Source organism: Protomyctophum parallelum, assembly GCF_964188405.1.
Source record: "Protomyctophum parallelum genome assembly, chromosome: 11".
NCBI classification, from domain to species: Eukaryota; Metazoa; Chordata; class Actinopteri; order Myctophiformes; family Myctophidae; genus Protomyctophum; species Protomyctophum parallelum.
In genome coordinates this window covers 3785929-3799370 of record NC_139707.1, presented here as the reverse complement: position 1 = coordinate 3799370, position 13442 = coordinate 3785929, and the positions used below count along the sequence as shown (strand labels likewise).

General features: G+C 41.2%; 1 long non-coding RNA gene across 1 annotated transcript in view; it reads right to left on the bottom strand.

Moving 5' to 3' along the window:
* Positions 1-5847, bottom strand: part of LOC310866768 — a 110001-nt gene extending 104154 nt beyond the window's left edge. The window contains exon 1 of the long non-coding RNA XR_014569955.1: positions 5744-5847. This is a non-coding gene — a long non-coding RNA (uncharacterized lncRNA). The remainder of the gene's footprint in view (positions 1-5743) is intronic.
* Positions 5848-13442: the final 7595 nt, after the last annotated feature.

The window sequence follows — 13442 nt, the reverse complement described above, 5'->3', positions numbered from 1 at the left end:
ACACAGTCCACGACCACGACCCAGCCTCTGGTAGTGCCATGCCTTTGGTTTTTATAATGAGTACATTATTTATTAAGCATGGTATTGCTCTTAATAATGGATACCTGGTTGTGACCCACAGCACCGTGATGGTTCAGTTGTTCTTAACTTTTCCTGAGCTCTGGAGTCTACTCTGGACCACTAACACACACACACACACACACACACACACACACACACAGTCACACACACACACACACACACACACACACACGGCATTTAGTAGATGCTCATATTACACACCTACCTCTCTCTCTCTCTCTCTCTCTCTCTACCTTGACCAAATGGACTACTTGAATGTACTCTCGATCAGTGTTATACATAAATATTTGTGTGATTCGTTTTGATTCATTACTAAATAACCTTCTAAAATTCAAAAATCACCTTTCTTTCTTTCTTCAATTAGTTAGTATTGTTTTACTGAGACGAGAGGCTGCAGGCCCTCAACATCAAACTTGCCTTTGGGTATTCGTCTCCATAAGCATAATGTCCTATAATTTACGTGGTATTGATTTTGTGCTGTATGCTATCTCTGTTGGCCTAGCAACAAGGGCATATTAAAATAACCTATTCAGGAGTGTGGCACAAGTGGCATTTTCGATTGAGACATCAAAGCACTGAATTCAAAGATAGCTTTTGAACTCTAACATCTAGAGCTCCATCAGCATTGGAGAATAACATTTATTCGCCAAAAAAACTACCACTCGTCTTCACCAGACGAAGAGGAGAGAGAGGATGAAGATAGACGTGCATGGATGGAGCACAGGCAGGAATGAGATGATCACAGAAACGGCCTACAGCGGTCTCATTTGAGGGAGCCTATGATTAATTTAGACCGTTAATAAGTGCCCAGAGGATTCGTTCATTCACGCCAGAGCTTTGACATTTCATGAGAGTCAAAGCCCCAGCCAAGCAAGACAAAAATCATCAATCACCTCTACTATGGCAGCATCATCGATATGTGTCATTAGAATTTGATTTTGGCATGGTACATGGGATGGTATGAGTAATTAACTCATATATATATTTATTTTTATTTTTATTTTATTTTAAAGGTACTGAACATTTTTGAAAGATGACATGCCCACAATCGTCAGGTTAAATGTGAGACATTTGTTATGTCCATGATCACCTGTTCATTTGTTATGTCCTCATGATCACCTGTTCATTTGTTATGTCCTCATGATCACCTGTTCATTTGTTATGTCCTCATGATCACCTGTTCATTTGTTATGTCCTCATGATCACCTGTTCATTTGTTATGTCCTCATGATCACCTGTTTAAATGTGAGACATTTGTTATGTCCTCATGATCACCTGTTCGGGTTGAACTAGTGAAAATAGTCATTTGTTATGTCCTCAAGATCACCTGTTCGGGTTGAACTAGTGAAAATAGTCAAATGTAGCTATTTTCACTTGTCAACTTTATCTTTTGAGTCACTGCTCTATGTGGTACAGACAAAACAGAACTTTTTTTCCCGATGGCAATGAGATACAGGCTGCATGGTCCCTGAGTGATGATGCTATCAGTCACCATGTGAGCATCCTGATGTGCAGACAGATGACACATCCGTTGAGGTGTCTGAGCCCTAGGTAGTGAGTGGCATAGACCAGTGCTTCCCAAAGTGGGGTGTGGGGACCCCCAGGGGTCCTTGAGGGAGTTCCAGAGGGTCCCCAGCTAAATGATAGTTTGTAACCAAAATGGGTCCTTATGGGCCAGAGCCGTAAAAATCTTGTCTTATGGGGGTCCCAGGTCCCTGGAATATCTTTTCAAATGGGGGTCCATGGGCTAATTAGTGTCAATTTGGGGGTCCTTGACATGACAAAGTTTGGGAACCACTGGCGTGGACACACAATGTCGATGGCACGGCACTCAAGACAGTCAGATAATGTTTTGTTTGTGCCATTGTTAGTCGGTGTAACATGACGCCAGTCATATGAAAGGGACCTCCGACCAATAAACCCACAATCAATTTATCTATAATGTTATTATTATTATCTCGGCTGATAGGCCAAAGGGACAGGAGGTCGTTCCTTCCTTCGAAACTTTGCAGGAGGGCCCGTTATTTTATTTTTGTATTTAAAAAGAAATATGGCCAAAATCATGAACAGTCTGCTCCAATTTTGAACCCGACATTGATAGGGGGTTCCACAACCGCTACAAATGCCACTGTTTCAAGAACTTTCCCCCTGCCACCAGATTAGGTACAAAAGTCTGTGACAATGACCGTCAAACAGGATTATGGCAGTTCCCATGTGGCCTGTAAATCACCTTCAAAGGGCATCTAAAGTGCATGGCTGGGACAGACGTGAAAAGTTGCAACATTTGTCAAACTTGTCATACAAACTATTCCCCCCCGCAGGTTCCTTGTGTCCTGTCAGGCTGACACAGCCCTGGGTAGGCAACCCAGATTGCTTGAGAGCTGCACTCTCATGCACTTTTATAGTTTGAATATATATTTCACTGAGCGGTAATATAATATATATAATACTGACAGAATCTGGAGTGAAAACAGTAAACAGAGTCAGACTGTAGCTCTCCAGTCATTAAGAAGTCTGTCTGAAAATCAGAACTCCTTATTATGGATGAATTATGCAGTAATAAAACAGCCGACCTACAAGCTTACAACACATGTTGCATCGCCGTTGAGTTGTTTAGATCACTATTTTAGTATTTTTGGAGAGTGCCACCATAGTACGATGGAGTGGATTGGGGATTAAGTTAACCTCAATGTCAAACAGATCTTTAAAGTGAATAACATCACTGGCTGTACACAGCCTATCCTGGTCCACATTGCACAGCAAATTCACTAGTGATGTTATCAGTGTATTTAGCTCTCAGCAGCATAACAAAGTAATTCATCAAGAATAGGGGTGAAGTGATTCACTGATCAAGAGAAGATTAAGCAAATCGAATTGTATTAAGCGAATAACTGGTTTAATAATGGGTCTAATATGTGCCACAACAACTTTCTTTTTCGGACAACAGGTTCATTTCAACATCTGTTTGTGATGTACCGCCATGAAACACTTCAAAAGATCAACAGGGTTGTTGTTCACTGCAACAAATCTCGATCACTACATCCATTCCACACAAAGGATTGCTGTGAGTTATAAAAATGTGCATCCACTGTGACCACAGAAGGGCAGAGTGCAATACACAGTTACACACAGTATACACTGGTGACATGTAACAACATGTCACCAGTGTATATACACTGTGTGAGTGACACCTAAGAGCTGGGCCAAAACAGAAGAGTTTGCAGAAGATCTTTGTCTGCGTTCCGTACGTCTGTGTCCGTCGTCCATGGGTAATCTTGCAAAGCGAGATCAGTGCCTTATGTAGGCCCACTGCTAGTACCCTGAGGAACGGAATTCTTGAATTGCTATTCGTAGTCAATGGAAGGGCAAATAACTCCATATTTGGAAGTCAAAATGATGTCACACAGCAATGTGACGGTGTCAATCTAATGACATCAACATGATGTCTGAAAAGCCACACCGTTATTACTTAATATTAGACCCCGTCTTGTTTTTCTGTAGGTATCTAATTTTCTCCACATATCCTCGAAGTCACCTCACAAACTGGCAAATTGCAGGAAATTATGCAGGAACCGCAAGGCTAACTTGCATTAACCCATTCTGGGCGGGAACCCCTTTTGGTGTTGGCATTATGCTATGCTTTAGTTATTGAAAAATAGCAGATCTACAAGCTCATAGCGCGCCACGAGCTTGTAGGTCTGCTATTTTTGAAAAATCGTGAAAATGTGCCTCAAATTTGGAATATATTTTTTCAGAACGAATGTTTTTTTACTCAAATTATTGCTTCTGGAGGGTCCCCTGGAACAACATATTTTCAGATGGGGGTCTCAGAGGCCAATTACAGATCATTTTTGGGGTCCTTGACATGAAATATTGAGTGATATATAGGCCTAGAAACATAGATACGACATTTAGAAGAATTTTTCCAGGCCTAAATGGGTTAAAAAAAGGGGTGAAAAAAGTGTTTGGATATCCATCTACACTAAGCCTGTAGGCAGCAAGCGCCACAAAGCACAGCCTCTTGGCCAAGCTATTCAATGACTGTGGCCAAGTGGCTGGAAATCTAGGCTAATGGTGTTCAAAGCTTTTGCATAATTCAGAATGAGTGATGAAGACGCGTCATGGTTTTTTTTTGCATAATAGCCTGTGTTCAATGAATAAAATGAATGAATAAACTGCTGATCTCAATGATTCTCGAGACCTCATGTTTCACAATTCGGGTTAAATGATGACTTATCCCAAAAAAACAAGAAGAAAAAAAAGAGTAGAGTAAAGAGAAGAGAGAAGTCCTAAACGAGAAACGAGAAGTAGACCTGCTAAAATGCTGACAGGATTCCTAAAGCCCAACACACCGGGTCTGCATCACTCAAGAAATGGACACATGCTTCTCACTGAATGTGAAGCCATTGTGAAATTTCAAAGTAATTGGGCCACATAGGCCTATAGTACTGGTGTAAAGAAAGAGATCTAATAGAATAGTGTGGCAGAATACTGTATCTGACAAGAGAAAAAATGCAAGGCATGAGAGTGTCCTTCTTTGGCCCCAGCATGTCCTCATAGGCACACAGTAAAATGTGTGCATCATGCACTATAGCTTATCGGTCCATTTGGTTCCATTAACCTTCAGTATCAGAGTTAAATAAACAGTGAGAGCGAGCTCTCTCTCTAGCTCTCTTCATTTTGACAGCCAAGCCATAATCTGTTTCTGTTGGCATCACTCAGTTCATGTTGTCCCCATGGCTGGCTGGCTGTCACTCACTGAAATTATCCTCTTACTACAGTTTGTGCACTGTGCAGCGATCAAAAGCGACACCGCAGCCCCCCCCCCCCCCCCCCCCCTCGTGTCTTAATATAAATACACACAATTTTCAATTCAATTCAACGGCACGTGCACACGCGCGCGCGCGCACTCACACACACACGGTCCAAAAACAGTCTTGAAATAAAATAGCAAATACACACGTCTTGTGTGCATGCCGTTGCTTAGATAATGTTAATGTTAGAAGATACCCTTATTTATTGGATGTGGTAGCCGGGGGGCACAACTTAAGCACACATTATATATTAGGATAAGAAGTGGAAAATTGTATAGACAGTTTTAGCTGCCCGCCCTACTACATAAAATATAACGTAGAATGAATAGGCTACAATATCAGTTAAACGCAAAGACATTATTGACTAAATAAAAGGGGAACGCGTTCATCCTACAGAAAGCAGACAAAGTGGACCAAACTGGAACAGCCTTTTCTGAACAACAGTCCCTCCGACCCAGCTTCACTTCACATTCCACCTTGCACGGCTGGAAAAGTGGAAACAATTGCACAACAAAAAGTTTCCTGCAAACTGAACAATAGCCTAATGTAGCCTAAACTAAAAGCATTAAATAGCCGATACTAAAAGCATACCATTACAGAGTCAGCAAACATGCTACAACAATCACGTTAAACTGCGACTTTGTCGCCGCCCGGACGGGACAACATAATGTAGCCGACGAGGCGAAAGTATGCGAGCGGAGCAATAAACAAAAGAATGTCCCCCAACAAAAGAGAGGCTCTCAACAACAAACAGTCAACCTTTGGCAACTCCAAAGCAACACTTGGAAAAGCATTCCCCCTAAACACGCCTAAACAAACACAGAAAAGAGACCACTGGTCCTACTCACCGTGAAGCCGAGATAAAAGCCCCCCAAAAAGTGTCCCGTTATCAGAAAGAACGAAGCGGCGCTTCCACCACCACAAGGATCCGACATCCACCTCTCTGTGCTCTGCCTCTCATCTCACTACGGCGGGGTGCGTTTGGTGACGTCAGCGTGTCACCATGCGACGGTGGCGCTCGCAGACCATGTGCAGATCAGTGTTGATTTTGATTTGATGCACATTTCGATTTTTAATTTCAGTCAGTCTTTTTGAATACAATTCCAATTCACATTTTAGTCATCTGAAATGTTTTAGCTTAGTTTAGTTTTAGACAGCCGAAGATCATTAGATATTTTCCCGACTAAATGTATTATGTAATGTATACTATATACTACTATTGTTTGTTTGTTTTTTGTTATTCATGTCCTCACTGTATTGCATTACTGTCGTTGCCTTGCTTTTCTTTTATTCTCCATTGTTCTGTAAAGCACTTTGAGCTGCATTTCATGTCATAAAAGGTTTTATTATTATTATTTTTATTATTATTATAGGCCTACATTGTATAGTCAACAAAAATGTAATTTGGTGGGTTTTGATGCCATCGTAATGACTGATTTTACACTTGTAGATCTGCTATTTTCAGCATGCAACCAAGTGTAAAATGATACTTTATACTGGATCTCTTGTCCACTAGTCCCTTCCTAACATTTTAGTCTAGTTTGTATTTGTTGATGAATTTGTCAATATATTTCCTTTTAGTGACCATAGCTTAATTTTCAATTTTCATATAGTTTCCATTTAGTTTTCGTCATTGAAAAAAGGTAGTTGACGAACTTTTCTCGTCATAGTTAGTCGACGAAATCAGATTTACAAGCTCACAGCGTGCAACGCGTAAAATCTTGTCAACAAGCGACATCCGCTAGAAGAGGAGTTAATCAGAAGTTAATAGACGCCCTTAAAAACTATTTTATTACATTAATTTCGATACCACGTCTGACCAGAATCAGAATTGTGCAGTTCTGTGCCACACTGCACTGAGACCCCTTTTCCACCAGTTGGTTCCCAATGGGAACCGGTTCAGTTCTTTTTGGTTTTTAGTCCATGAGCCAGAGCTCCACAATTGGTGGGCAAACTATACCCTATATTAAATTGTTTATAGGATCAATACAAGTAAATTAATACATGATAACCCTTCCACAGTAGTAGCTTTTTCATATTTTCGATTATTTTGCATATTTTCCTACATAATGCCTCATTTGCATATTTAAAAATGTTTCACGGTGATAACAATCTAATATAGGTATGGTTTTGGTCACTCAATTCATAATTAACGTTTCAATTTTGGAGCTCTGGCTCATGGACTAAAAACCAAAAAGAACTGAACCGGTTCCCACTGGGAACCAAGCGGTGGAAAAGGGGTCTCAGTGAGGGCAAAGCAGGTGTCTTTCTTTCTGTTTTCTTTCTTCCTTTTTGTAAATCTTGGACTTGGTAGAAAATGGGCTAATGCCGTTCCATTCATCATTTCCACTTGACTCGCATGCTTTGAATAGAAAAGCGTCTGTATTTTCGTACCTTTTGCTTTGGGGGATATCATTTTTCATTTATCCAATGGAAAGTGGTTATATGACACAAGGACACTGATTGACAAAGTGGTGTCCTGGGTCCCCTGGGGTCATCGAGGGTGTTCCAGGGCTTGGAAGGGGGGGGGACGACGTTTTAATTTCACTATTTCACGGTATAGCGGTTTGAAGTTAGCCCAATGAGATACAATAAACAGTTGTAGAATTCTGACAACATCTTTTCAAATGGGGATCTGTGGCCTAATACTGCAGGTCCTATATCAATTTTGGGGGTCCCTGCGGCTGACAACTAGGGATGCACCGATCCAATACTCGTATCGGAGATCGGCGCCGATCCAGGCTAAAATTCTAGATCGGGTATCGGATTGGTGGCCGATCCATTATCCGATCCGATCCGATCCGATCCGATAATTATGTGTAATTACAGTATGACAACAACTCTACCTCCTCTGTGACACAGCAGTGTAGTATTGACAGTATAACATGTGGAATGCAGCCAGGCTAGCCTGCGCACACATTAACCTGGTCTAATTGTTGCACAGTTATTTAATAAATAATTCAGTGCATTTATATCTGTGTTTGTTACATTTTGTTTTACAAAGTTGGGAAAGTAATGTTTAAGTCAAGCCTTGATGTTGCCTTACACAAAATAATGATTCCAGACTCCACACAGTGAGGCATACAGCTTAATAGGTTATTACGTTTCTTTGTGGGGGGTATCGGATCGGTACTCTGTATCGGCAGATACTGGACCCCCATGTATCGAAATCGGTATCGAATGCCAAAAAGCCGGATCGGTGCATCCCTACTGACAACATGAAAATGTTTTAGAACCACTGCCCAAGGCAACAACATGAGGACGCATTCATGAGTTGTGGATACTGGACAGAGCCTGTAACAAAGCTATAGCGTACCTACAGACCTACAGAACAGTGCAGTCATACACTTGGTCTAAAAGGATATAAACAAAAAAGTCCTTGCAAAAAAACAAAAAAGTCCCGTTTCCTTTGAGGTCCTATATGCATTCAGTGAGGTCAAGGAAGGTTAGCCAGTGTTGTTGCGCAGCCCGCACCGCTCAGTTCACACGGGTGTGATTTCTTAGAATCAGTGTAGTTGAAAGTACAGGTTGAAATCCTTTGGACAAGGCATATCTGTCAGTTTAATTTAAGATGATGGAAAAATCAAGATGGAAAAATAAACTCGCCACCAAGTTCTCTAGCTGTGCTGAGTTGAGCAAATAAGATTCTGCCCACACAGTTCTCTCCTTGAGAGGCTGTCAAACATCTATGCTGTCAAACATTCAAAAGTGTGGAAAATAATTTTACTTACCAAAAGCTTGTTTAAAGTTTGAAAATTAAAATTTCATGCTAAAGTAAGAAATGTCAAAGATATGAACAAGCTGGGTTGACTTTGTACAGCAAGCAGGTGGCAAGCATAAATAATGAATGTGAGAATAAAACTGAGATGCCTATCCACATATATAAGATCAATACCTTTTTATGTCTAGCCCATTCTGACCTGAGATCAGATTCATACGAGGTTTCCACTAGGACACACACTGGTCTGATTAACCCATTCTGACCTGAGATCAGATTCTAAAAATGTCAGTCGTTCTTCGATTTTTCAAAAAATAGCAGACCTACAAGCTCGTAGCGCGCCACTCGGTGGCGCGCTATGAGCTTGTAGATCTGCTATTTTTCAATAGCTAAAGCATAACATGATGCTAACACCAAAATGGGTGCCCGGTCAGAATGGGCTAGAGACTAAATCCATCCTCAAAAATGAAGATGTGGGGCAATGCGAACTCTCCAATAGTCTCGTCAAAAGTATAGGAGTCAGCTTATACAGCCTTACAGATGGAAATGGCTCTGTGGACTTTGATCATTGTATTCTCTGCTTTTATTATAACATAATAAGATTTCTTTCATGGTAGTGTGAGTATGACTCAATGGATTTTTCACAGAGGATTATTATTGGCTATATAGCTCCAACAAAGCTGGTGAACAGTCAGTGCTGGTTGTATTTCCCCATCCGTTCACCACACAGTGTCCACATCACAGAAAAATCACATTTCTTTGACGGGACATGTCTCAATATAATACAAATGCTTTTTGTTCTTGCTCCGTATAACCCATTCTGACCTGAGATCAGATTCATACGAGGTTTCCACTGGACACACACTGGTCTGATGAACCCATTCTGACCTGAGATCAGATTCTAAAAATGTCAGTCGTTCTTCGATTTTTCAAAAAATAGCAGACCTACAAGCTCATATCGCGCCACTCGGTGGCGCGATATGAGCTTGTAGATCTGCTATTTTTCAATAGCTAAAGCATAACATGACGCTAACACCAAAATGGGTGCCCGTTCAGAATGGGATAACAGTGGACCAGCTGCAGACAGAATCTGTCAACAACATAACTACAGTACAGTACAGTACAGTACGTGTTTGTGTTGTATTCCAGTATAATGGCCTTTGGGAGATTAGGGAGTCTCTGATAACACAAATAATCATGTTGTCATATGAAATCTTGTGGAGATATTTAATGGATTAATTCATAAAATATGATGTATAAGATATTCAGAAAATGCTCACTAACCACTCCCAGAAGACATCTCAATTCACTGTTTTGACTTTCACAGAGTAAAAAAAACTCAATGCTATCAATTTCCATATTTATTTTAAGGAAGGAGGATATCAGTTGTTTAGCATATTCCTTCTCTGCATTAAATGGTGATGGTATTTCCCTTGTACATAATGGTGTAAAACACATCTGCGTTATGATGCAAACAAACAACAGACTCTGCCTTGTGGTTTCACCGAACAGATCTGAGATCTCTTTCCATGGTACTAGCAGCAGGTCTGCTCTGTTGCAGCTTGTTAGAGCTACAGTAGCTGTAAAGGCAACTTTTCAAAGAAAGGATGCCAGTGAGGGATATGGTGTGAAGTTCTTTCCAACGCGTGGTGATGATGACAGTAAATCAGGTCGTCTCGTTGAGTGCATTTAAAAGGTTTTATTTTGCTTGCAGGGTGGATAAGTCATAACATAAACCGAGTACTTAAACTTTAACTTAAACAATACCTCGTGATGCAAAATAAACAAAGGATAACTCAAAACAACTGAAAACAAAACAAAACAAAACATGCACGGTTGAAAAACTGTGTGGCTTCCCTGTGGCGTTTCCCAAAATCCCTGCTGCCGTGCACCTGTGACACATACAAGTAGGCTGTGCCTGTGATTGACTGAACCCGCCTATTCCCAGGTCGTCATAGCAACTTCACAACAAATTAACCACAGAATAAAATGATCAAATTGGCTACAACAGTAGCCTCTATGCTTTATACTGTTATCAACAATTCCATTCTCTCTGCAGAAGAGGTAACTCCATAGATAAAGCCTTACAACAAACCATCGCTGTTGGGCAGAAACCTTGTATCTCCAGTCTCCATATTCCTACTTTGTCGTATTGAGAGGTTGAGATTCGATTTATTGTCAATGTACACTACAGTACAGGTACAGTACAGCAAAAGGGGTTTCAATCTTTTCGTATAACCCATTCTGACCTGAGATCAGATTCATACGAGGTTTCCACTGGACTAGGGGCGGCGGTGGCTCAGGGGTAGAGTGCCTGGATGGTAACCGTAAGGTTGCCAGTTCGAACCCGGGCTCCCCCAGAGTTACTGTCGAAGTGTCCTTGAGCAAAGACACTGAACCCCTAATTGCTCCCGATGTGCTAGTTGGTGCCTTGCATGGTTTCCGCTGCCATCGGTGTATGAATGTGTGTGTGAATGGGTGAATGTAATGCACAATCTCTGTAAAGCGCCTTGGATAAAGGCGCTATATAAATGCACCATTTACCATTTACCATTTTACACACACTGGTCTGATGAACCCATTCTGACCTGAGATCAGATTCTAAAAATGTCAGTCGTTCTTCGATTTTTCAGAAAATAGCAGACCTACAAGCTCGTATCGCGCCACTCGGTGGCGCGCTACGAGCTTGTAGATCTGCTATTTTTAAATAGCTAAAGCACGACATGATGCTGACACCAAAATGGGTTCCCGTTCAGAATGGGATAAGAGACAGTGACGTACAAAAGTAGCAAAAATAGGCGATCTACAAGCTAACGACGCAGCACATCGCAATGCTGAACTCGTAGATCTGCTATTCAATAAACGTCACACTTGTGTGAAGTGAGGGGCGCTCTTATCATCATACATCATCACATTCCATGCTCAGCCAATCAAATCATCACATTCTGTGGTACAAGGCAAAAAAATGAAAGTCTGTTTGTGGGTTTGTATAAATAATTTGACCAATGAAAAGTATTAACAAGAGCTTGTGACTAAATTATAGTTCTACATTAGAACAATTTGGAACACAGGTTCTTTCTCTTTTTTTCTTTTTTGTTTTACATAAAAGGTTTCCTTCCGTCACCGGCAAAATATTCCTTGCTGGCTCCCTGAACCTATCCATTTCCATCTAGTGAAATGAGAGCTAACGGACACATCTCCATATCCATCATCGTTGCGCCTGAACATCAGCGCTGCAGTCGGAAGACATTCCCGGTGAAATGACTAATGCGTGGAGGTGTATCAACAGAGAATTGTTATATACTGTATGCTTTGCTCTCCGTGTTATGGATAATGCCAACAGTGGTGGGCGGGATCACTTTGGCAAGAAAAAAAACAGCACTGCAATATAATCTGTTTTTGGGGGTGAATTACACCCAGGCAGAAAGTATAGGGTGCATAATTAAGTATAGTGCAATGAAGTTAGCGAATGCTAAATAAATATCAATATTAGAGATGCACAATGTAATCGGTATAGGCGTATCGAAATCTGCCATATCGGCCATAAGAATGCCATATCGGTATCGAACCGATCTCAAACTAAATCACGATAATCTTCACCGATATTGATGGCACAATAATATTGTGACGGTGAATGGCTTTGTACTCGCAGAGCAGCCAGTCTGCCTGTTTCTGTTTCTTTAAGAGCGTCAGTTGTTTAAAAAAAAAAAAAAATCAGCAATGAGTACAATATAAATATGATAATATATCGGTATCGGTCGATATGACCCTGCATGATTGGATATAATTTAAATAATGTGTGCATCTCAAATCAATATCGAACAGTCCTCTGGGGTGTTTTTTCCTCTGAGATACCAGTTTCATCTGATGCTTTGTTTTGGGCTGTAGCAATCTATTGATAAATAATTGATTAATCAAATATTATTAACAACACTATTATTTATTTTTAGATAACTAAAAAAAGTGCAAGGATGTGTGTGTGCGTGTGTGTGTGTGTGTGTGTGTGTGTGTGTGTGTGTGTGTGTGTGTGTGTGTGTGTGTGTGTGTGTGTGTGTGTGTGAATTAGTCCACTTTAACCACTTTAAGACCTATTTTATACTGTACTTTACCATACAAAGTTGTTGCACAAACATAACTAAAATACCCAACCTGGTTATGAGCTTGTACGTAGATGTGCTATTTTCAATGATCTCTGTATTTGCCTGTCTGCCGTCTGAAGAGGGCAAAACTGACTGAAAAGTGGAATGGTTAAGTAATCAATTGTCAGGTGTGGGGTTGCCATGGCAATCAATTGGCTGAGGCAGAGGTTGAAAATTGCACAGGTGAGGGGACTTGGCCTCATTAGGCCCACTGGCAGAGCCTGACCAGAGCCTTTTGTGGTGGTTCTGGACAACCGTGGGTCTGACCGACTCGATACCGGGCACTGCACTCCCTGCGGGGGTGTGGAACGTGTGTGTCGACTTTGAAGTTGGTGGGGAAAACGGTTCTTGAGTTACATGCATTACAACTGTACACACGCACGCACTCACACACACAGAGACGTGGTGGATTTATAGTTAGACTAGACCTGTACGTGCCCGTCGGCCACCGGCCTACTTGAGAACGATGCAACGTGGGAACCTAATAATACCCATCGTCAACAACTTGTCATAGCACCCATTTTACCTATCTGTGTCCACATGGAGATATCTGTATCTGCCTGTCTGTGTCCCACATGGAGATCTCTGTATCTGTCTGTCTGTGTCCACATGGAGATCTCTGTATCTGTCTGTCTGTGTCCCACATGGAGATCTCTGTATCTGTCTGTCTGTGTCCACATGGAGATCTCT